This window comes from Schistocerca gregaria, chromosome 10 (genome assembly GCF_023897955.1).
Source record: "Schistocerca gregaria isolate iqSchGreg1 chromosome 10, iqSchGreg1.2, whole genome shotgun sequence".
Classification (NCBI taxonomy): domain Eukaryota; kingdom Metazoa; phylum Arthropoda; class Insecta; order Orthoptera; family Acrididae; genus Schistocerca; species Schistocerca gregaria.
In genome coordinates this window covers 103,287,438-103,309,130 of record NC_064929.1, presented here as the reverse complement: position 1 = coordinate 103,309,130, position 21,693 = coordinate 103,287,438, and the positions used below count along the sequence as shown (strand labels likewise).

The 21,693-nt window shown below is 49.1% G+C and overlaps 5 non-coding genes across 5 annotated transcripts; all 5 read right to left on the bottom strand.

Annotated features, from left to right (window-relative positions):
• Positions 1 to 1,197: 1,197 nt before the first annotated feature.
• Positions 1,198 to 1,269, bottom strand: Trnaa-ugc (transfer RNA alanine (anticodon UGC)). Its single transcript has one exon. It is a non-coding gene; the product is annotated as a tRNA-Ala (tRNA).
• Positions 1,270 to 2,787: 1,518 nt separating this feature from the next.
• On the bottom strand, positions 2,788 to 2,859 carry Trnaa-ugc (transfer RNA alanine (anticodon UGC)). Its single transcript has one exon. It is a non-coding gene; the product is annotated as a tRNA-Ala (tRNA).
• Positions 2,860 to 5,955: 3,096 nt separating this feature from the next.
• On the bottom strand, positions 5,956 to 6,027 carry Trnaa-ugc (transfer RNA alanine (anticodon UGC)). The gene has a single exon. It is a non-coding gene; the product is annotated as a tRNA-Ala (tRNA).
• Positions 6,028 to 9,134: 3,107 nt separating this feature from the next.
• Trnaa-ugc (transfer RNA alanine (anticodon UGC)) lies at positions 9,135 to 9,206 on the bottom strand. Its single transcript has one exon. It is a non-coding gene; the product is annotated as a tRNA-Ala (tRNA).
• A 3,097-nt stretch (positions 9,207 to 12,303) lies between these two features.
• On the bottom strand, positions 12,304 to 12,375 carry Trnaa-ugc (transfer RNA alanine (anticodon UGC)). Its single transcript has one exon. It is a non-coding gene; the product is annotated as a tRNA-Ala (tRNA).
• Positions 12,376 to 21,693: the final 9,318 nt, after the last annotated feature.

The window sequence follows — 21,693 nt, the reverse complement described above, 5'->3', positions numbered from 1 at the left end:
GCCTCGCTCTTTACTACTGTGTACCAATCTTGTCGTCCAACTGACAAACACTGGGCGACAACAAGTTTCCGCGTCTCCATTGCAATGCGCATACTACGAAACGTTCCCCAAACTTGGCACTCACCCTCGCAGCCGACTTTTCCGACTTTCCACGACGCTCACGCTAGTGACAGCATTATTTATAGTTCGACGTCGCGCCAAAGCGAATGAGCACATTTCGGCTACGGCTTAGGCCGCCCTCCTAGTGTGGCTGCTCGGTGTCTGCAGGCAGCGAGGGTCTGCAAGCTTCCTGTGTTCGCACCTATGTCACCTGTGCTTGCTTGTCAGAGACAGACTATCGCAAAACACACAACTCACTCCATGGATTGATTGCTACGGCATCTGTTATCAGCAGTCACAACTAGCAACACCAGTAGCAGCTGACTGCACGCAAAGAATAGGAATGTGCAGTGGGATTTACGTGAACTCGGCGCAAGGCAGATCTTTCCGACATAGGCTTGAGAATCTTACGGGAACACTTGTACTGTTTCTAAATTAAGTGTAGGCGTGGGAGGAGGGTGCTTCCTGCGCACTAATAACAGCACGCTTGTCAATTGTGGATGCTAATCATTCGCTTGTATCTTCCTAGACACATCTGCTGGTTGTGAATTATTCCTCTTGCATGGCAAGGTGCGCATGTAGGTGTGTTAAAAATTCTGGAAGCACTGGGTATTGATCCCAGTACCTCTCGCATACTAAGCGAGCGCTCTACCATCTGAGCTACGCCCGCCACCCCGAAGACTAATGGTGCTACATACAGCCATATAGACGACACAGACCCTTGCATTCCCATTATTCAGCAGACAAACACTACTCTCTTTGTATCCGTTAGGGTGTCTTTCAGGTTTCGTGCATTCTGTATCGAATCGTAGTTGGCCACAATGAAAGTGGCACGTATAACGTCGAAAATAGAATTCGGACACCGCTCTGAGTAAGACCAACGTGTTGTCCACCCTCTGGACTTCTATGAGGTTAAGCCGCGATACCTAAGACAGATCTGCACTCGATGACACCTCGATAACAGCCGGTCCCCACACTTACATCTTGCTCTCCTTACGTCAGTATACATCATATCAGTCTGTGACGCTGGCTTTGCAACATCTTGCGTGCCTTTAGGTTCGCCGCGACCAACACTTACCATGCACTGACCACAAAAAATGGATGCGCCGCGGCTTGAACGCTGGACCTTTCACATGCAAAGCGAACGCTCTACCAACTGAGCTACGCCCCATGCACGACCAAGCTGCGGTATTCCCCATTCTTTGCCACTCAGATGCGCACGGACACGATGGTTGGTTGGTTTGTAGCGGTGAAGGGAGCAGAGTACAAAGGCGCGGACCCGTTCATATACACAAAAGTTCCAAGTAGTTTCGATGCTCTGGTATTACAAATGCAAATTCCGTCTGTTTTTAACGTCTTAAATTGAAAGAGCCGTCACAAATTGCTCCGTTTTCACTCCTTGTCGACAATCATACAGCACCTGAGGTAACAAACACATCTCGAGCCCCATTGTGCACTCCATTATTCATGCCAACTCAGTGCCTCGCTCTTTACTACTGTGTACCAATCTTGTCGTCCAACTGCAAAACACTGGGCGACAACAAGTTTCCGCGTCTCCATTGCAATGCGCATACTACGAAACGTTCCCCAAACTTGGCACTCACCCTCGCAGCCGACTTTTCCGACTTTCCACGATGCTCACGCAACGCTCACGCTAGTGACAGCATTATTTATAGTTCGACGTCGCGCCAAAGCGAATGAGCACATTTCGGCTACGGCTTAGGCCGCCCTCCTAGTGTGGCTGCTCGGTGTCTGCAGGCAGCGAGGGTCTGCAAGCTTCCTGTGTTCGCACCTATGTCACCTGTGCTTGCTTGTCAGAGACAGACTATCGCAAAACACACAACTCACTCCATGGATTGATTGCTACGGCATCTGTTATCAGCAGTCACAACTAGCAACACCAGTAGCAGCTGACTGCACGCAAAGAATAGGAATGTGCAGTGGGATTTACGTGAACTCGGCGCAAGGCAGATCTTTCCGACATAGGCTTGAGAATCTTACGGGAACACTTGTACTGTTTCTAAATTAAGTGTAGGCGTGGGAGGAGGGTGCTTCCTGCGCACTAATAACAGCACGCTTGTCAATTGTGGATGCTAATCATTCGCTTGTATCTTCCTAGACACATCTGCTGGTTGTGAATTATTCCTCTTGCATGGCAAGGTGCGCATGTAGGTGTGTTAAAAATTCTGGAAGCACTGGGTATTGATCCCAGTACCTCTCGCATACTAAGCGAGCGCTCTACCATCTGAGCTACGCCCGCCACCCCGAAGACTAATGGTGCTACATACAGCCATATAGACGACACAGACCCTTGCATTCCCATTATTCAGCAGACAAACACTACTCTCTTTGTATCCGTTAGGGTGTCTTTCAGGTTTCGTGCATTCTGTATCGAATCGTAGTTGGCCACAATGAAAGTGGCACGTATAACGTCGAAAATAGAATTCGGACACCGCTCTGAGTAAGACCAACGTGTTGTCCACCCTCTGGACTTCTATGAGGTTAAGCCGCGATACCTAAGACAGATCTGCACTCGATGACACCTCGATAACAGCCGGTCCCCACACTTACATCTTGCTCTCCTTACGTCAGTATACATCATATCAGTCTGTGACGCTGGCTTTGCAACATCTTGCGTGCCTTTAGGTTCGCCGCGACCAACACTTACCATGCACTGACCACAAAAAATGGATGCGCCGCGGCTTGAACGCTGGACCTTTCACATGCAAAGCGAACGCTCTACCAACTGAGCTACGCCCCATGCACGACCAAGCTGCGGTATTCCCCATTCTTTGCCACTCAGATGCGCACGGACACGATGGTTGGTTGGTTTGTAGCGGTGAAGGGAGCAGAGTACAAAGGCGCGGACCCGTTCATATACACAAAAGTTCCAAGTAGTTTCGATGCTCTGGTATTACAAATGCAAATTCCGTCTGTTTTTAACGTCTTAAATTGAAAGAGCCGTCACAAATTGCTCCGTTTTCACTCCTTGTCGACAATCATACAGCACCTGAGGTAACAAACACATCTCGAGCCCCATTGTGCACTCCATTATTCATGCCAACTCAGTGCCTCGCTCTTTACTACTGTGTACCAATCTTGTCGTCCAACTGCAAAACACTGGGCGACAACAAGTTTCCGCGTCTCCATTGCAATGCGCATACTACGAAACGTTCCCCAAACTTGGCACTCACCCTCGCAGCCGACTTTTCCGACTTTCCACGATGCTCACGCAACGCTCACGCTAGTGACAGCATTATTTATAGTTCGACGTCGCGCCAAAGCGAATGAGCACATTTCGGCTACGGCTTAGGCCGCCCTCCTAGTGTGGCTGCTCGGTGTCTGCAGGCAGCGAGGGTCTGCAAGCTTCCTGTGTTCGCACCTATGTCACCTGTGCTTGCTTGTCAGAGACAGACTATCGCAAAACACACAACTCACTCCATGGATTGATTGCTACGGCATCTGTTATCAGCAGTCACAACTAGCAACACCAGTAGCAGCTGACTGCACGCAAAGAATAGGAATGTGCAGTGGGATTTACGTGAACTCGGCGCAAGGCAGATCTTTCCGACATAGGCTTGAGAATCTTACGGGAACACTTGTACTGTTTCTAAATTAAGTGTAGGCGTGGGAGGAAGGTGCTTCCTGCGCACTAATAACAGCACGCTTGTCAATTGTGGATGCTAATCATTCGCTTGTATCTTCCTAGACACATCTGCTGGTTGTGAATTATTCCTCTTGCATGGCAAGGTGCGCATGTAGTTGTATTAAAAATTCTGGAGGCACTGGGTATTGATCCCAGTACCTCTCGCATACTAAGCGAGCGCTCTACCATCTGAGCTACGCCCGCCACCCCGAAGACTAATGGTGCTACATACAGCCATATAGACGACACAGACCCTTGCATTCCCATTATTCAGCAGACAAACACTACTCTCTTTGTATCCGTTAGGGTGTCTTTCAGGTTTCGTGCATTCTGTATCGAATCGTAGTTGGCCACAATGAAAGTGGCATGTATAACGTCGAAATAGAATTCGGACACCGCTCTGAGTAAGACCAACGTGTTGTCCACCCTCTAGACTTCAATGAGGTTAAGCCGCGATACCTAAGACAGATCTGCACTCGATGACACCTCGATAACAGCCGGTCCCCACACTTACATCTTGCTCTCCTTACGTCAGTATACATCATATCAGTCTGTGACGCTGGCTTTGCAACATCTTGCGTGCCTTTAGGTTCGCCGCGACCAACACTTACCATGCACTAACCACAAAAAATGGATGCGCCGCGGCTTGAACGCTGGACCTTTCACATGCAAAGCGTACGCTCTACCAACTGAGCTACGCCCCATGCACGACCAAGCTGCGCTATTCCCCATTCTTTGCGACTCAGATGCGCACGGACACGATGGTTGGTTGGTTTGTAGCGGTGAAGGGAGCAGAGTACAAAGGCGCGGACCCGTTCATATACACAAAAGTTCCAAGTAGTTTCGATGCTCTGGTATTACAAATGCAAATTCCGTCTGTTTTTAACGTCTTAAATTGAAAGAGCCGTCACAAATTGCTCCGTTTTCACTCCTTGTCGACAATCATACAGCACCTGAGGTAACAAACACATCTCGAGCCCCATTGTGCACTCCATTATTCATGCCAACTCAGTGCCTCGCTCTTTACTACTGTGTACCAATCTTGTCGTCCAACTGACAAACACTGGGCGACAACAAGTTTCCGCGTCTCCATTGCAATGCGCATACTACGAAACGTTCCCCAAACTTGGCACTCACCCTCGCAGCCGACTTTTCCGACTTTCCACGACGCTCACGCTAGTGACAGCATTATTTATAGTTCGACGTCGCGCCAAAGCGAATGAGCACATTTCGGCTACGGCTTAGGCCGCCCTCCTAGTGTGGCTGCTCGGTGTCTGCAGGCAGCGAGGGTCTGCAAGCTTCCTGTGTTCGCACCTATGTCACCTGTGCTTGCTTGTCAGAGACAGACTATCGCAAAACACACAACTCACTCCATGGATTGATTGCTACGGCATCTGTTATCAGCAGTCACAACTAGCAACACCAGTAGCAGCTGACTGCACGCAAAGAATAGGAATGTGCAGTGGGATTTACGTGAACTCGGCGCAAGGCAGATCTTTCCGACATAGGCTTGAGAATCTTACGGGAACACTTGTACTGTTTCTAAATTAAGTGTAGGCGTGGGAGGAGGGTGCTTCCTGCGCACTAATAACAGCACGCTTGTCAATTGTGGATGCTAATCATTCGCTTGTATCTTCCTAGACACATCTGCTGGTTGTGAATTATTCCTCTTGCATGGCAAGGTGCGCATGTAGGTGTGTTAAAAATTCTGGAAGCACTGGGTATTGATCCCAGTACCTCTCGCATACTAAGCGAGCGCTCTACCATCTGAGCTACGCCCGCCACCCCGAAGACTAATGGTGCTACATACAGCCATATAGACGACACAGACCCTTGCATTCCCATTATTCAGCAGACAAACACTACTCTCTTTGTATCCGTTAGGGTGTCTTTCAGGTTTCGTGCATTCTGTATCGAATCGTAGTTGGCCACAATGAAAGTGGCACGTATAACGTCGAAAATAGAATTCGGACACCGCTCTGAGTAAGACCAACGTGTTGTCCACCCTCTGGACTTCTATGAGGTTAAGCCGCGATACCTAAGACAGATCTGCACTCGATGACACCTCGATAACAGCCGGTCCCCACACTTACATCTTGCTCTCCTTACGTCAGTATACATCATATCAGTCTGTGACGCTGGCTTTGCAACATCTTGCGTGCCTTTAGGTTCGCCGCGACCAACACTTACCATGCACTGACCACAAAAAATGGATGCGCCGCGGCTTGAACGCTGGACCTTTCACATGCAAAGCGAACGCTCTACCAACTGAGCTACGCCCCATGCACGACCAAGCAGCGGTATTCCCCATTCTTTGCCACTCAGATGCGCACGGACACGATGGTTGGTTGGTTTGTAGCGGTGAAGGGAGCAGAGTACAAAGGCGCGGACCCGTTCATATACACAAAAGTTCCAAGTAGTTTCGATGCTCTGGTATTACAAATGCAAATTCCGTCTGTTTTTAACGTCTTAAATTGAAAGAGCCGTCACAAATTGCTCCGTTTTCACTCCTTGTCGACAATCATACAGCACCTGAGGTAACAAACACATCTCGAGCCCCATTGTGCACTCCATTATTCATGCCAACTCAGTGCCTCGCTCTTTACTACTGTGTACCAATCTTGTCGTCCAACTGCAAAACACTGGGCGACAACAAGTTTCCGCGTCTCCATTGCAATGCGCATACTACGAAACGTTCCCCAAACTTGGCACTCACCCTCGCAGCCGACTTTTCCGACTTTCCACGATGCTCACGCAACGCTCACGCTAGTGACAGCATTATTTATAGTTCGACGTCGCGCCAAAGCGAATGAGCACATTTCGGCTACGGCTTAGGCCGCCCTCCTAGTGTGGCTGCTCGGTGTCTGCAGGCAGCGAGGGTCTGCAAGCTTCCTGTGTTCGCACCTATGTCACCTGTGCTTGCTTGTCAGAGACAGACTATCGCAAAACACACAACTCACTCCATGGATTGATTGCTACGGCATCTGTTATCAGCAGTCACAACTAGCAACACCAGTAGCAGCTGACTGCACGCAAAGAATAGGAATGTGCAGTGGGATTTACGTGAACTCGGCGCAAGGCAGATCTTTCCGACATAGGCTTGAGAATCTTACGGGAACACTTGTACTGTTTCTAAATTAAGTGTAGGCGTGGGAGGAGGGTGCTTCCTGCGCACTAATAACAGCACGCTTGTCAATTGTGGATGCTAATCATTCGCTTGTATCTTCCTAGACACATCTGCTGGTTGTGAATTATTCCTCTTGCATGGCAAGGTGCGCATGTAGGTGTGTTAAAAATTCTGGAAGCACTGGGTATTGATCCCACTACCTCTCGCATACTAAGCGAGCGCTCTACCATCTGAGCTACGCCCGCCACCCCGAAGACTAATGGTGCTACATACAGCCATATAGACGACACAGACCCTTGCATTCCCATTATTCAGCAGACAAACACTACTCTCTTTGTATCCGTTAGGGTGTCTTTCAGGTTTCGTGCATTCTGTATCGAATCGTAGTTGGCCACAATGAAAGTGGCACGTATAACGTCGAAAATAGAATTCGGACACCGCTCTGAGTAAGACCAACGTGTTGTCCACCCTCTGGACTTCTATGAGGTTAAGCCGCGATACCTAAGACAGATCTGCACTCGATGACACCTCGATAACAGCCGGTCCCCACACTTACATCTTGCTCTCCTTACGTCAGTATACATCATATCAGTCTGTGACGTTGGCTTTGCAACATCTTGCGTGCCTTTAGGTTCGCCGCGACCAACACTTACCATGCACTGACCACAAAAAATGGATGCGCCGCGGCTTGAACGCTGGACCTTTCACATGCAAAGCGAACGCTCTACCAACTGAGCTACACCCCATGCACGACCAAGCTGCGGTATTCCCCATTCTTTGCCACTCAGATGCGCACGGACACGATGGTTGGTTGGTTTGTAGCGGTGAAGGGAGCAGAGTACAAAGGCGCGGACCCGTTCATATACACAAAAGTTCCAAGTAGTTTCGATGCTCTGGTATTACAAATGCAAATTCCGTCTGTTTTTAACGTCTTAAATTGAAAGAGCCGTCACAAATTGCTCCGTTTTCACTCCTTGTCGACAATCATACAGCACCTGAGGTAACAAACACATCTCGAGCCCCATTGTGCACTCCATTATTCATGCCAACTCAGTGCCTCGCTCTTTACTACTGTGTACCAATCTTGTCGTCCAACTGCAAAACACTGGGCGACAACAAGTTTCCGCGTCTCCATTGCAATGCGCATACTACGAAACGTTCCCCAAACTTGGCACTCACCCTCGCAGCCGACTTTTCCGACTTTCCACGATGCTCACGCAACGCTCACGCTAGTGACAGCATTATTTATAGTTCGACGTCGCGCCAAAGCGAATGAGCACATTTCGGCTACGGCTTAGGCCGCCCTCCTAGTGTGGCTGCTCGGTGTCTGCAGGCAGCGAGGGTCTGCAAGCTTCCTGTGTTCGCACCTATGTCACCTGTGCTTGCTTGTCAGAGACAGACTATCGCAAAACACACAACTCACTCCATGGATTGATTGCTACGGCATCTGTTATCAGCAGTCACAACTAGCAACACCAGTAGCAGCTGACTGCACGCAAAGAATAGGAATGTGCAGTGGGATTTACGTGAACTCGGCGCAAGGCAGATCTTTCCGACATAGGCTTGAGAATCTTACGGGAACACTTGTACTGTTTCTAAATTAAGTGTAGGCGTGGGAGGAGGGTGCTTCCTGCGCACTAATAACAGCACGCTTGTCAATTGTGGATGATAATCATTCGCTTGTATCTTCCTAGACACATCTGCTGGTTGTGAATTATTCCTCTTGCATGGCAAGGTGCGCATGTAGGTGTGTTAAAAATTCTGGAGGCACTGGGTATTGATCCCAGTACCTCTCGCATACTAAGCGAGCGCTCTACCATCTGAGCTACGCCCGCCACCCCGAAGACTAATGGTGCTACATACAGCCATATAGACGACACAGACCCTTGCATTCCCATTATTCAGCAGACAAACACTACTCTCTTTGTATCCGTTAGGGTGTCTTTCAGGTTTCGTGCATTCTGTATCGAATCGTAGTTGGCCACAATGAAAGTGGCACGTATAACGTCGAAATAGAATTCGGACACCGCTCTGAGTAAGACCAACGTGTTGTCCACCCTCTAGACTTCAATGAGGTTAAGCCGCGATACCTAAGACAGATCTGCACTCGATGACACCTCGATAACAGCCGGTCCCCACACTTACATCTTGCTCTCCTTACGTCAGTATACATCATATCAGTCGGTGACGCTGGCTTTGCAACATCTTGCGTGCCTTTAGGTTCGCCGCGACCAACACTTACCATGCACTGACCACAAAAAATGGATGCGCCGCGGCTTGAACGCTGGACCTTTCACATGCAAAGCGAACGCTCTACCAACTGAGCTACGCCCCATGCACGACCAAGCTGCGCTATTCCCCATTCTTTGCGACTCAGATGCGCACGGACACGATGGTTGGTTGGTTTGTAGCGGTGAAGGGAGCAGAGTACAAAGGCGCGGACCCGTTCATATACACAAAAGTTCCAAGTAGTTTCGATGCTCTGGTATTACAAATGCAAATTCCGTCTGTTTTTAACGTCTTAAATTGAAAGAGCCGTCACAAATTGCTCCGTTTTCACTCCTTGTCGACAATCATACAGCACCTGAGGTAACAAACACATCTCGAGCCCCATTGTGCACTCCATTATTCATGCCAACTCAGTGCCTCGCTCTTTACTACTGTGTACCAATCTTGTCGTCCAACTGCAAAACACTGGGCGACAACAAGTTTCCGCGTCTCCATTGCAATGCGCATACTACGAAACGTTCCCCAAACAAGGCACTCACCCTCGCAGCCGACTTTTCCGACTTTCCACGACGCTCACGCTAGTGACAGCATTATTTATAGTTCGACGTCGCGCCAAAGCGAATGAGCACATTTCGCCTACGGCTTAGGCCGCCCTCCTAGTGTGGCTGCTCGGTGTCTGCAGGCAGCGAGGGTCTGCAAGCTTCCTGTGTTCGCACCTATGTCACCTGTGCTTGCTTGTCAGAGACAGACTATCGCAAAACACACAACTCACTCCATGAATTGATTGCTACGGCATCTGTTATCAGCAGTCACAACTAGCAACACCAGTAGCAGCTGACTGCACGCAAAGAATAGGAATGTGCAGTGGGATTTACGTGAACTCGGCGCAAGGCAGATCTTTCCGACATAGGCTTGAGAATCTTACGGGAACACTTGTACTGTTTCTAAATTAAGTGTAGGCGTGGGAGGAGGGTGCTTCCTGCGCACTAATAACAGCACGCTTGTCAATTGTGGATGCTAATCATTCGCTTGTATCTTCCTAGACACATCTGCTGGTTGTGAATTATTCCTCTTGCATGGCAAGGTGCACATGTAGGTGTGTTAAAAATTCTGGAGGCACTGGGTATTGAGCCCAGCACCTCTCGCATACTAAGCGAGCGCTCTACCATCTGAGCTACGCCCGCCACCCCGAAGACTAATGGTGCTACATACAGCCATATAGACGACACAGACCCTTGCATTCCCATTATTCAGCAGACAAACACTACTCTCTTTGTATCCGTTAGGGTGTCTTTCAGGTTTCGTGCATTCTGTATCGAATCGTAGTTGGCCACAATGAAAGTGGCACGTATAACGTCGAAAATAGAATTCGGACACCGCTCTGAGTAAGACCAACGTGTTGTCCACCCTCTAGACTTCAATGAGGTTAAGCCGCGATACCTAAGACAGATCTGCACTCGATGACACCTCGATAACAGCCGGTCCCCACACTTACATCTTGCTCTCCTTACGTCAGTATACATCATATCAGTCTGTGACGCTGGCTTTGCAACATCTTGCGTGCCTTTAGGTTCGCCGCGACCAACACGTACAATGCACTGACCACAAAAAATTGAGGCGCCGCGGCTTGAACTCTGGACCTTTCACATGCAAAGCGAACGCTCTAGCAACTGAGCTACGCCCCATGCACTACCAAACTGCGCTATTCCCCATTCTTTGCGACTCAGATGCGCACGGACACGATGGTTGGTTGGTTTGTAGCGGTGAAGGGAGCAGAGTACAAAGGCGCGGACCCGTTCATATACACAAAAGTTCCAAGTAGTTTCGATGCTCTGGTATTACAAATGCAAATTCCGTCTGTTTTTAACGTCTTAAATTGAAAGAGCCGTCACAAATTGCTCCGTTTTCACTCCTTGTCGACAATCATACAGCACCTGAGGTAACAAACACATCTCGAACCCCATTGTGCACTCCATTATTCATGCCAACTCAGTGCCTCGCTCTTTACTACTGTGTACCAATCTTGTCGTCAAACTGCAAAACACAGGGCCACAACAAGTTTCCGCGTCTCCATTGCAATGCGCATACTACGAAACGTTCCCCAAACTTGGCACTCACCCTCGCAGCCGACTTTTCCGACTTTCCACGACGCTCACGCAACGCTCACGCTAGTGACAGCATTATTTATAGTTCGACGTCGCGCCAAAGCGAATGAGCACATTTCGGCTACGGCTTAGGCCGCCCTCCTAGTGTGGCTGCTCGGTGTCTGCAGGCAGCGAGGGTCTGCAAGCTTCCTGTGTTCGCACCTATGTCACCTGTGCTTGCTTGTCAGAGACAGACTATCGCAAAACACACAACTCACTCCATGAATTGATTGCTACGGCATCTGTTATCAGCAGTCACAACTAGCAACACCAGTAGCAGCTGACTGCACGCAAAGAATAGGAATGTGCAGTGGGATTTACGTGAACTCGGCGCAAGGCAGATCTTTCCGACATAGGCTTGAGAATCTTACGGGAACACTTGTACTGTTTCTAAATTAAGTGTAGGCGTGGGAGGAGGGTGCTTCCTGCGCACTAATAACAGCACGCTTGTCAATTGTGGATGCTAATCATTCGCTTGTATCTTCCTAGACACATCTGCTGGTTGTGAATTATTCCTCTTGCATGGCAAGGTTCGCATGTAGGTGTGTTAAAAATTCTGGAGGCACTGGGTATTGATCCCAGTACCTCTCGCATACTAAGCGAGCACTGTACCATCTGAGCTACGCCCGCAACTCCGAAGACTAATGGTGCTACATACAGCCATATAGACGACACAGACCCTTGCATTCCCATTATTCAGCAGACAAACACTACTCTCTTTGTATCCGTTAGGGTGTCTTTCAGGTTTCGTGCATTCTGTATCGAATCGTAGTTGGCCACAATGAAAGTGGCACGTATAACGTCGAAAATAGAATTCGGACACCGCTCTGAGTAAGACCAACGTGTTGTCCACCCTCTAGACTGCAATGAGGTTAAGCCGCGATACCTAAGACAGATCTGCACTCGATGACACCTCGATAACAGCCGGTCCCCACACTTACATCTTGCTCTCCTTACGTCAGTATACATCATATCAGTCTGTGACGCTGGCTTTGCAGCATCTTGCGTGCCTTTAGGTTCGCCGCGACCAACACTTACCATGCACTGACCACAAAAAATGGATGCGCCGCGGCTTGAACGCTGGACCTTTCACATGCAAAGCGAACGCTCTACCAACTGAGCTACGCCCCATGCACGACCAAACTGCGCTATTCCCCATTCTTTGCGACTCAGATTCGCACGGCACGATGGTTGGAAATTTTGTAGCGGTGAAGGGAGCAGAGTACAAAGGCGCGGACCCGTTCATATACACAAAAGTTGCAAGTAGTTTCGATGCTCTGGTATTACAAATGCAAATTCCGTCTGTTTTTAACGTCTTAAATTGAAAGAGCCGTCACAAATTGCTCCGTTTTCACTCCTTGTCGACAATCATACAGCACCTGAGGTAACAAACACATCTCGAGCCCCATTGTGCACTCCATTATTCATGCCAACTCAGTGCCTCGCTCTTTACTACTGTGTACCAATCTTGTCGTCAAACTGCAAAACACAGGGCCACAACAAGTTTCCGCGTCTCCATTGCAATGCGCATACTACGAAACGTTCCCCAAACTTGGCACTTACCCTCGCAGCCGACTTTTCTGACTTTCCACGACGCTCACGCAACGCTCACGCTAGTGACAGCATTATTTATAGTTCGACGTCGCGCCAAAGCGAATGAGCACATTTCGCCTACGGCTTAGGCCGCCCTCCTAGTGTGGCTGCTCAGTGTCTGCAGGCAGCGAGGGTCTGCAAGCTTCCTGTGTTCGCACGTATGTCACCTGTGCTTGCTTGTCAGAGACAGACTATCGCAAAACATACAACTCACTCCATGAATTGATTGCTACGGCATCTGTTATCAGCAGTCACAACTAGCAACACCAGTAGCAGCTGACTGCACGCAAAGAATAGGAATGTGCAGTGGGATTTACGTGAACTCGGCGCAAGGCAGATCTTTCCGACATAGGCTTGAGAATCTTACGGGAACACTTGTACTGTTTCTAAATTAAGTGTAGGCGTGGGAGGAGGGTGCTTCCTGCGCACTAATAACAGCACGCTTGTCAATTGTGGATGCTAATCATTCGCTTGTATCTTCCTAGACACATCTGCTGGTTGTGAATTATTCCTCTTGCATGGCAAGGTGCGCATGTAGGTGTGTTAAAAATTCTGGAGGCACTGGGTATTGATCCCAGTACCTCTCGCATACTAAGCGAGCGCTCTACCATCTGAGCTACGCCCGCCACCCCGAAGACTAATGGTACTACATACAGCCATATAGACGACACAGACCCTTGCATTCCCATTATTCAGCAGACAAACACTACTCTCTTTGTATCCGTTAGGGTGTCTTTCAGGTTTCGTGCATTCTGTATCGAATCGTATTTGGCCACAATGAAAGTGGCACGTATAACGTCGAAAATAGAATTCGGACACCGCTCTGAGTAAGACCAACGTGTTGTCCACCCTCTAGACTTCAATGAGGTTAAGCCGCGATACCTAAGACAGATCTGCACTCGATGACACCTCGATAACAGCCGGTCCCCACACTTACATCTTGCTCTCCTTACGTCAGTATACATCATATCAGTCTGTGACGCTGGCTTTGCAACATCTTGCGTGCCTTTAGGTTCGCCGCGACCAACACTTACCATGCACTGACCACAAAAAACGGAGGCGCCGCGGCTTGAACCCTGGACCTTTCACATGACAAGCGAACGCTCTACCAACTGAGCTACGCCCCATGCACGACCAAGCTGCACTATTCCCCATTCTTTGCGACTCAGATGCGCACGGACACGATGGTTGGAAGGTTTGTAGCGGTGAAGGGAGCAGAGTACAAAGGCGCGGACCCGTTCATATACACAAAAGTTACAAGTAGTTTCGATGCTCTGGTATTACAAATGCAAATTCTGTCTGTTTTTAACGTCTTAAATTGAAAGAGCCGTCACAAATTGCTCCGTTTTCACTCCTTGTCGACAATCATACAGCACCTAACAAACACATCTCGAGCCCCATTGTGCACTCCATTATTCATGCCAACTCAGTGCCTCGCTCTTTACTACTGTGTACCAATCTTGTCGTCCAACTGCAAAACACTGGGCCACAACAAGTTTCCGCGTCTCCATTGCAATGCGCATACTACGAAACGTTCCCCAAACTTGGCACTCACCCTCGCAGCCGACTTTTCCGACTTTCCACGACGCTCATGCAGCGCTCACGCTAGTGACAGCATTATTTATAGTTCGACGTCGCGCCAAAGCGAATGAGCACATTTCGCCTACGGCTTAGGCCGCTCTCCTAGTGTGGCTGCTCGGTGTCTGCAGGCAGCGAGGGTCTGCAAGCTTCCTGTGTTCGCACCTATGTCACCTGTGCTTGCTTGTCAGAGACAGACTATCGCAAAACATACAACTCACTCCATGAATTGATTGCTACGGCATCTGTTATCAGCAGTCACAACTAGCAACACCAGTAGCAGCTGACTGCACGCAAAGAATAGGAATGTGCAGTGGGATTTACGTGAACTCGGCGCAAGGCAGATCTTTCCGACATAGGCTTGAGAATCTTACGGGAACACTTGTACTGTTTCTAAATTAAGTGTAGGCGTGGGAGGAGGGTGCTTCCTGCGCACTAATAACAGCACGCTTGTCAATTGTGGATGATAATCATTCGCTTGTATCTTCCTAGACACATCTGCTGGTTGTGAATTATTCCTCTTGCATGGCAAGGTGCGCATGTAGGTGTGTTAAAAATTCTGGAGGCACTGGGTATTGATCCCAGTACCTCTCGCATACTAAGCGAGCGCTCTACCATCTGAGCTACGCCCGCCACCCCGAAGACTAATGGTGCTACATACAGCCATATAGACGACACAGACCCTTGCATTCCCATTATTCAGCAGACAAACACTACTCTCTTTGTATCCGTTAGGGTGTCTTTCAGGTTTCGTGCATTCTGTATCGAATCGTAGTTGGCCACAATGAAAGTGGCACGTATAACGTCGAAATAGAATTCGGACACCGCTCTGAGTAAGACCAACGTGTTGTCCACCCTCTAGACTTCAATGAGGTTAAGCCGCGATACCTAAGACAGATCTGCACTCGATGACACCTCGATAACAGCCGGTCCCCACACTTACATCTTGCTCTCCTTACGTCAGTATACATCATATCAGTCTGTGACGCTGGCTTTGCAACATCTTGCGTGCCTTTAGGTTCGCCGCGACCAACACTTAACATGCACTGACCACAAAAAATGGAGGCGCCGCGGCTTGAACCCTGGACCTTTCACATGCCAATCGAACGCTCTACCAACTGAGCTACGCCCCACGCACGACCAAACTGCGCTCTTCCCCATTCTTTGCGACTCAGATGCGCACGGACACGATGGTTGGAAGGTTTGTAGCGGTGAAGGGAGCATAGTACAAAGGCGCGGACCCGTTCATATACACAAAAGTTCCAAGTAGTTTCGATGCTCTGGTATTACAAATGCAAATTCCGTCTGTTTTTAACGTCTTAAATTGAAAGAGCCGTCACAAATTGCTCCGTTTTCACTCCTTGTCGACAATCATACAGCACCTGAGGTAACAAACACATCTCGAGCCCCATTGTGCACTCCATTATTCATGCCAACTCAGTGCCTCGCTCTTTACTACTGTGTACCAATCTTGTCGTCAAACTGCAAAACACAGGGCCACAACAAGTTTCCGCGTCTCCGTTGCAACGCGCATACTACGAAACGTTCCCCAAACTTGGCACTCACCCTCGCAGCCGACTTTTCCGACTTTCCAAGACGCTCACGCAACGCTCACGCTAGTGACAGCATTATTTATAGTTCGACGTCGCGCCAAAGCGAATGAGCACATTTCGGCTACGGCTTAGGCCGCCCTCCTAGTGTGGCTGCTCGGTGTCTGCAGGCAGCGAGGGTCAGCAAGCTTCCTGTGTTCGCACCTATGTCACCTGTGCTTGCTTGTCAGAGACAGACTATCGCAAAACACACAACTCACTCCATGAATTGATTGCTACGGCATCTGTTATCAGCAGTCACAACTAGCAACACCATTAGCAGCTGACTGCACGCAAAGAATAGGAATGTGCAGTGGGATTTACGTGAACTCGGCGCAAGGCAGATCTTTCCGACATAGGCTTGACAATCTTACGGGAACACTTGTACTGTTTCTAAATTATGTGTAGGCATGGGAGGAGGGTGCTTCCTGCGCACTAATAACAGCACGCTTGTCAATTGTGGATGCTAATCATTCGCTTGTATCTTCCTAGACACATCTGCTGGTTGTGAATTATTCCTCTTGCATGGCAAGGTGCGCATGTAGGTGTGTTAAAAATTCTGGAGGCACTGGGTATTGATCCCAGTACCTCTCGCATACTAAGCGAGCGCTCTACCATCTGAGCTACGCCCGCCACCCCGAAGACTAATGGTGCTACATACAGCCATATAGACGACACAGACCCTTGCATTCCCATTATTCAGCAGACAAACACTACTCTCTTTGTATCCATTAGGGTGTCTTTCAGGTTTCGTGCATTCTGTATCGAATCGTAGTTGGCCACAATGAAAGTGGCACGTATAACGTCGAAAATAGAATTCGGACACCGCTCTGAGTAAGACCAACGTGTTGTCCACCCTCTAGACTTCAATGAGGTTAAGCCGCGATACCTAAGACAGATCTGCACTCGATGACACCTCGATAACAGCCGGTCCCCACACTTACATCTTGCTCTCCTTACGTCAGTATACATCATATCAGTCTGTGACGCTGGCTTTGCAACATCTTGCGTGCCTTTAGGTTCGCCGCGACCAATACTTCCCATGCACTGACCACAAAAAATGGATGCGCCGCGGGTTGAACGCTGGACCTTTCACATGCAAAGCGAACGCTCTACCAACTGGGCTTCGCCCCATGCACGACCAAGCTGCGCTATTCCCCATTCTTTGCGACTCAGATGCGCACGGACACGATGGTTGGTTGGTTTGTAGTGGTGAAGGGAGCAGAGTACAAAGGCGCGGACCCGTTCATATACACAAAAGTTCCAAGTAGTTTCGATGCTCTGGTATTACAAATGCAAATTCCGTCTGTTTTTAACGTCTTAAATTGAAAGAGCCGTCACAAATTGCTCCGTTTTCACTCCTTGTCGACAATCATACAGCACCTGAGGTAACAAACACATCTCGAGCCCCATTGTGCACTCCATTATTCATGCCAACTCAGTGCCTCGCTTTTTACTACTGTGTACCAATCTTGTCGTCCAACTGCAAAACACTGGGCCACAACAAGTTTCCGCGTCTCCATTGCAATGCGCATACTACGAAACGTTCCCCAAACTTGGCACTCACCCTCGCAGCCGACTTTTCCGACTTTCCACAACGCTCACGCTAGTGACAGCATTATTTATAGTTCGACGTCGCGCCAAAGCGAATGAGCACATTTCGCCTACGGCTTAGGCCGCCCTCCTAGTGTGGCTGCTCGGTGTCTGCAGGCAGCGAGGGTCTGCAAGCTTCCTGTGTTCGCACCTATGTCACCTGTGCTTGCTTGTCAGAGACAGACTATCGCAAAACACACAACTCACTCCATGAATTGATTGCTACGGCATCTGTTATCAGCAGTCACAACTAGCAACACCAGTAGCAGCTGACTGCATGCAAAGAATAGGAATGTGCAGTGGGATTTACGTGAACTCGGCGCAAGGCAGATCTTTCCGACATAGGCTTGAGAATCTTACGGGAACACTTGTACTGTTTCTAAATTAAGTGTAGGCGTGGGAGGAGGGTGCTTCCTGCGCACTAATAACAGCACGCTTGTCAATTGTGGATGCTAATCATTCGCTTGTATCTTCCTAGACACATCTGCTGGTTGTGAATTATTCCTCTTGCATGGCAAGTTGCGCATGTAGGTGTGTTAAAAATTCTGCAGGCAATGGGTATTGATCCCAGTACCTCTCGCATACTAAGCGAGCGCTCTACCATCTGAGCTACGCCCGCCCCCCCGAAGACTAATGGTGCTACATACAGCCATATAGACGACACAGAGCCTTGCACTCCCATTATTCAGCAGACAAACACTACTCTCTATGTATCCGTTAGGGTGTCTTTCAAGTTTCGTGCATTCTGTATCGAATCGTAGTTGGCCACAATGAAAGTGGCACGTATAACGTCGAAAATAGAATTCGGACACCGCTCTGAGTAAGACCAACGTGTTGTCCACCCTCTAGACTTCAATGAGGTTAAGCCGCGATACCTAAGACAGATCTGCACTCGATGACACCTCGATAACAGCCGGTCCCCACACTTACATCTTGCTCTCCTTACGTCAGTATACATCATATCAGTCTGTGACGCTGGCTTTGCAACATCTTGCGTGCCTTTAGGTTCGCCGCGACCAACACTTACCATGCACTGACCACAAAAAATGGATGCGCCGCGGCTTGAACCGTGGACCTTTCACATGCAAAGCGAACGCTCTACCAACTGAGCTACGCCCCATGCACGACCAAGCTGCGCTATTCCCCATTCTTTGCGACTCAGATGCGCACGGACACGATGGTTGGTTGGTTTGTAGCGGTGAAGGGAGCAGAGTACAAAGGCGCGGACCCGTTCATATACACAAAAGTTCCAAGTAGTTTCGATGCTCTGGTATTACAAATGCAAATTCCGTCTGTTTTTAACGTCTTAAATTGAAAGAGCCGTCACAAATTGCTCCGTTTTCACTCCTTGTCGACAATCATACAGCACCTGAGGTAACAAACACATCTCGAGCCCCATTGTGCACTCCATTATTCATGCCAACTCAGTGCCTCGCTCTTTACTACTGTGTACCAATCTTGTCGTCCAACTGCAAAACACTGGGCCACAACAAGTTTCCGCGTCTCCATTGCAATGCGCATACTACGAAACGTTCCCCAAACTTGGCACTCACCCTCGCAGCCGACTTTTCCGACTTTCCACAACGCTCACGCTAGTGACAGCATTATTTATAGTTCGACGTCGCGCCAAAGCGAATGAGCACATTTCGCCTACGGCTTAGGCCGCCCTCCTAGTGTGGCTGCTCGGTGTCTGCAGGCAGCGAGGGTCTGCAAGCTTCCTGTGTTCGCACCTATGTCACCTGTGCTTGCTTGTCAGAGACAGACTATCGCAAAACACACAACTCACTCCATGAATTGATTGCTACGGCATCTGTTATCAGCAGTCACAACTAGCAACACCAGTAGCAGCTGACTGCACGCAAAGAATAGGAATGTGCAGTGGGATTTACGTGAACTCGGCGCAAGGCAGATCTTTCCGACATAGGCTTGAGAATCTTACGGGAACACTTGTACTGTTTCTAAATTAAGTGTAGGCGTGGGAGGAGGGTGCTTCCTGCGCACTAATAACAGCACGCTTGTCAATTGTGGATGCTAATCATTCGCTTGTATCTTCCTAGACACATCTGCTGGTTGTGAATTATTCCTCTTGCATGGCAAGGTGCGCATGTAGGTGTGTTAAAAATTCTGGAGGCACTGGGTATTGATCCCAGTACCTCTCGCATACTAAGCGAGCGCTCTACCATCTGAGCTACGCCCGCCACCCCGAAGACTAATGGTGCTACATACAGCCATATAGACGACACAGACCCTTGCATTCCCATTATTCAGCAGACAAACACTACTCTCTTTGTATCCATTAGGGTGTCTTTCAGGTTTCGTGCATTCTGTATCGAATCGTAGTTGGCCACAATGAAAGTGGCACGTATAACGTCGAAAATAGAATTCGGACACCGCTCTGAGTAAGACCAACGTGTTGTCCACCCTCTAGACTTCAATGAGGTTAAGCCGCGATACCTAAGACAGATCTGCACTCGATGACACCTCGATAACAGCCGGTCCCCACACTTACATCTTGCTCTCCTTACGTCAGTATACATCATATCAGTCTGTGACGCTGGCTTTGCAACATCTTGCGTGCCTTTAGGTTCGCCGCGACCAATACTTCCCATGCACTGACCACAAAAAATGGATGCGCCGCGGGTTGAACGCTGGACCTTTCACATGCAAAGCGAACGCTCTACCAACTGGGCTTCGCCCCATGCACGACCAAGCTGCGCTATTCCCCATTCTTTGCGACTCAGATGCGCACGGACACGATGGTTGGTTGGTTTGTAGTGGTGAAGGGAGCAGAGTACAAAGGCGCGGACCCGTTCATATACACAAAAGTTCCAAGTAGTTTCGATGCTCTGGTATTACAAATGCAAATTCCGTCTGTTTTTAACGTCTTAAATTGAAAGAGCCGTCACAAATTGCTCCGTTTTCACTCCTTGTCGACAATCATACAGCACCTGAGGTAACAAACACATCTCGAGCCATATTGTGCACTCCATTTTTCATGCCAACTCAGTGCCTCGCTTTTTACTACTGTGTACCAATCTTGTCGTCCAACTGCAAAACACTGGGCCACAACAAGTTTCCGCGTCTCCATTGCAATGCGCAACTACGAAACGTTCCCCAAACTTGGCACTCACCCTCGCAGCCGACTTTTCCGACTTTCCACGACGCTCACGCAACGCTCACGCTAGTGACAGCATTATTTATAGTTCGACGTCGCGCCAAAGCGAATGAGCACATTTCGCCTACGGCTTAGGCCGCCCTCCTAGTGTGGCTGCTCGGTGTCTGCAGGCAGCGAGGGTCTGCAAGCTTCCTGTGTTCGCACCTATGTCACCTGTGCTTGCTTGTCAGAGACAGACTATCGCAAAACACACAACTCACTCCATGAATTGATTGCTACGGCATCTGTTATCAGCAGTCACAACTAGCAACACCAGTAGCAGCTGACTGCACGCAAAGAATAGGAATGTGCAGTGGGATTTACGTGAACTCGGCGCAAGGCAGATCTTTCCGACATAGGCTTGAGAATCTTACGGGAACACTTGTACTGTTTCTAAATTAAGTGTAGGCGTGGGAGGAGGGTGCTTCCTGCGCACTAATAACAGCACGCTTGTCAATTGTGGATGCTAATCATTCGCTTGTATCTTCCTAGACACATCTGCTGGTTGTGAATTATTCCTCTTGCATGGCAAGGTGCGCATGTAGGTGTGTTAAAAATTCTGGAGGCACTGGGTATTAATCCCAGTACCTCTCGCATACTAAGCGAGCGCTCTACCATCTGAGCTACGCCCGCCACCCCGAAGACTAATGGTGCTACATACAGCCATATAGACGACACAGACCCTTGCATTCCCATTATTCAGCAGACAAACACTACTCTCTTTGTATCCGTTAGGGTGTCTTTCAGGTTTCGTGCATTCTGTATCGAATCGTAGTTGGCCACAATGAAAGTGGCACGTATAACGTCGAAAATAGAATTCGGACACCGCTCTGAGTAAGACCAACGTGTTGTCCACCCTCTAGACTTCAATGAGGTTAAGCCGCGATACCTAAGACAGATCTGCACTCGATGACACCTCGATAACAGCCGGTCCACACACT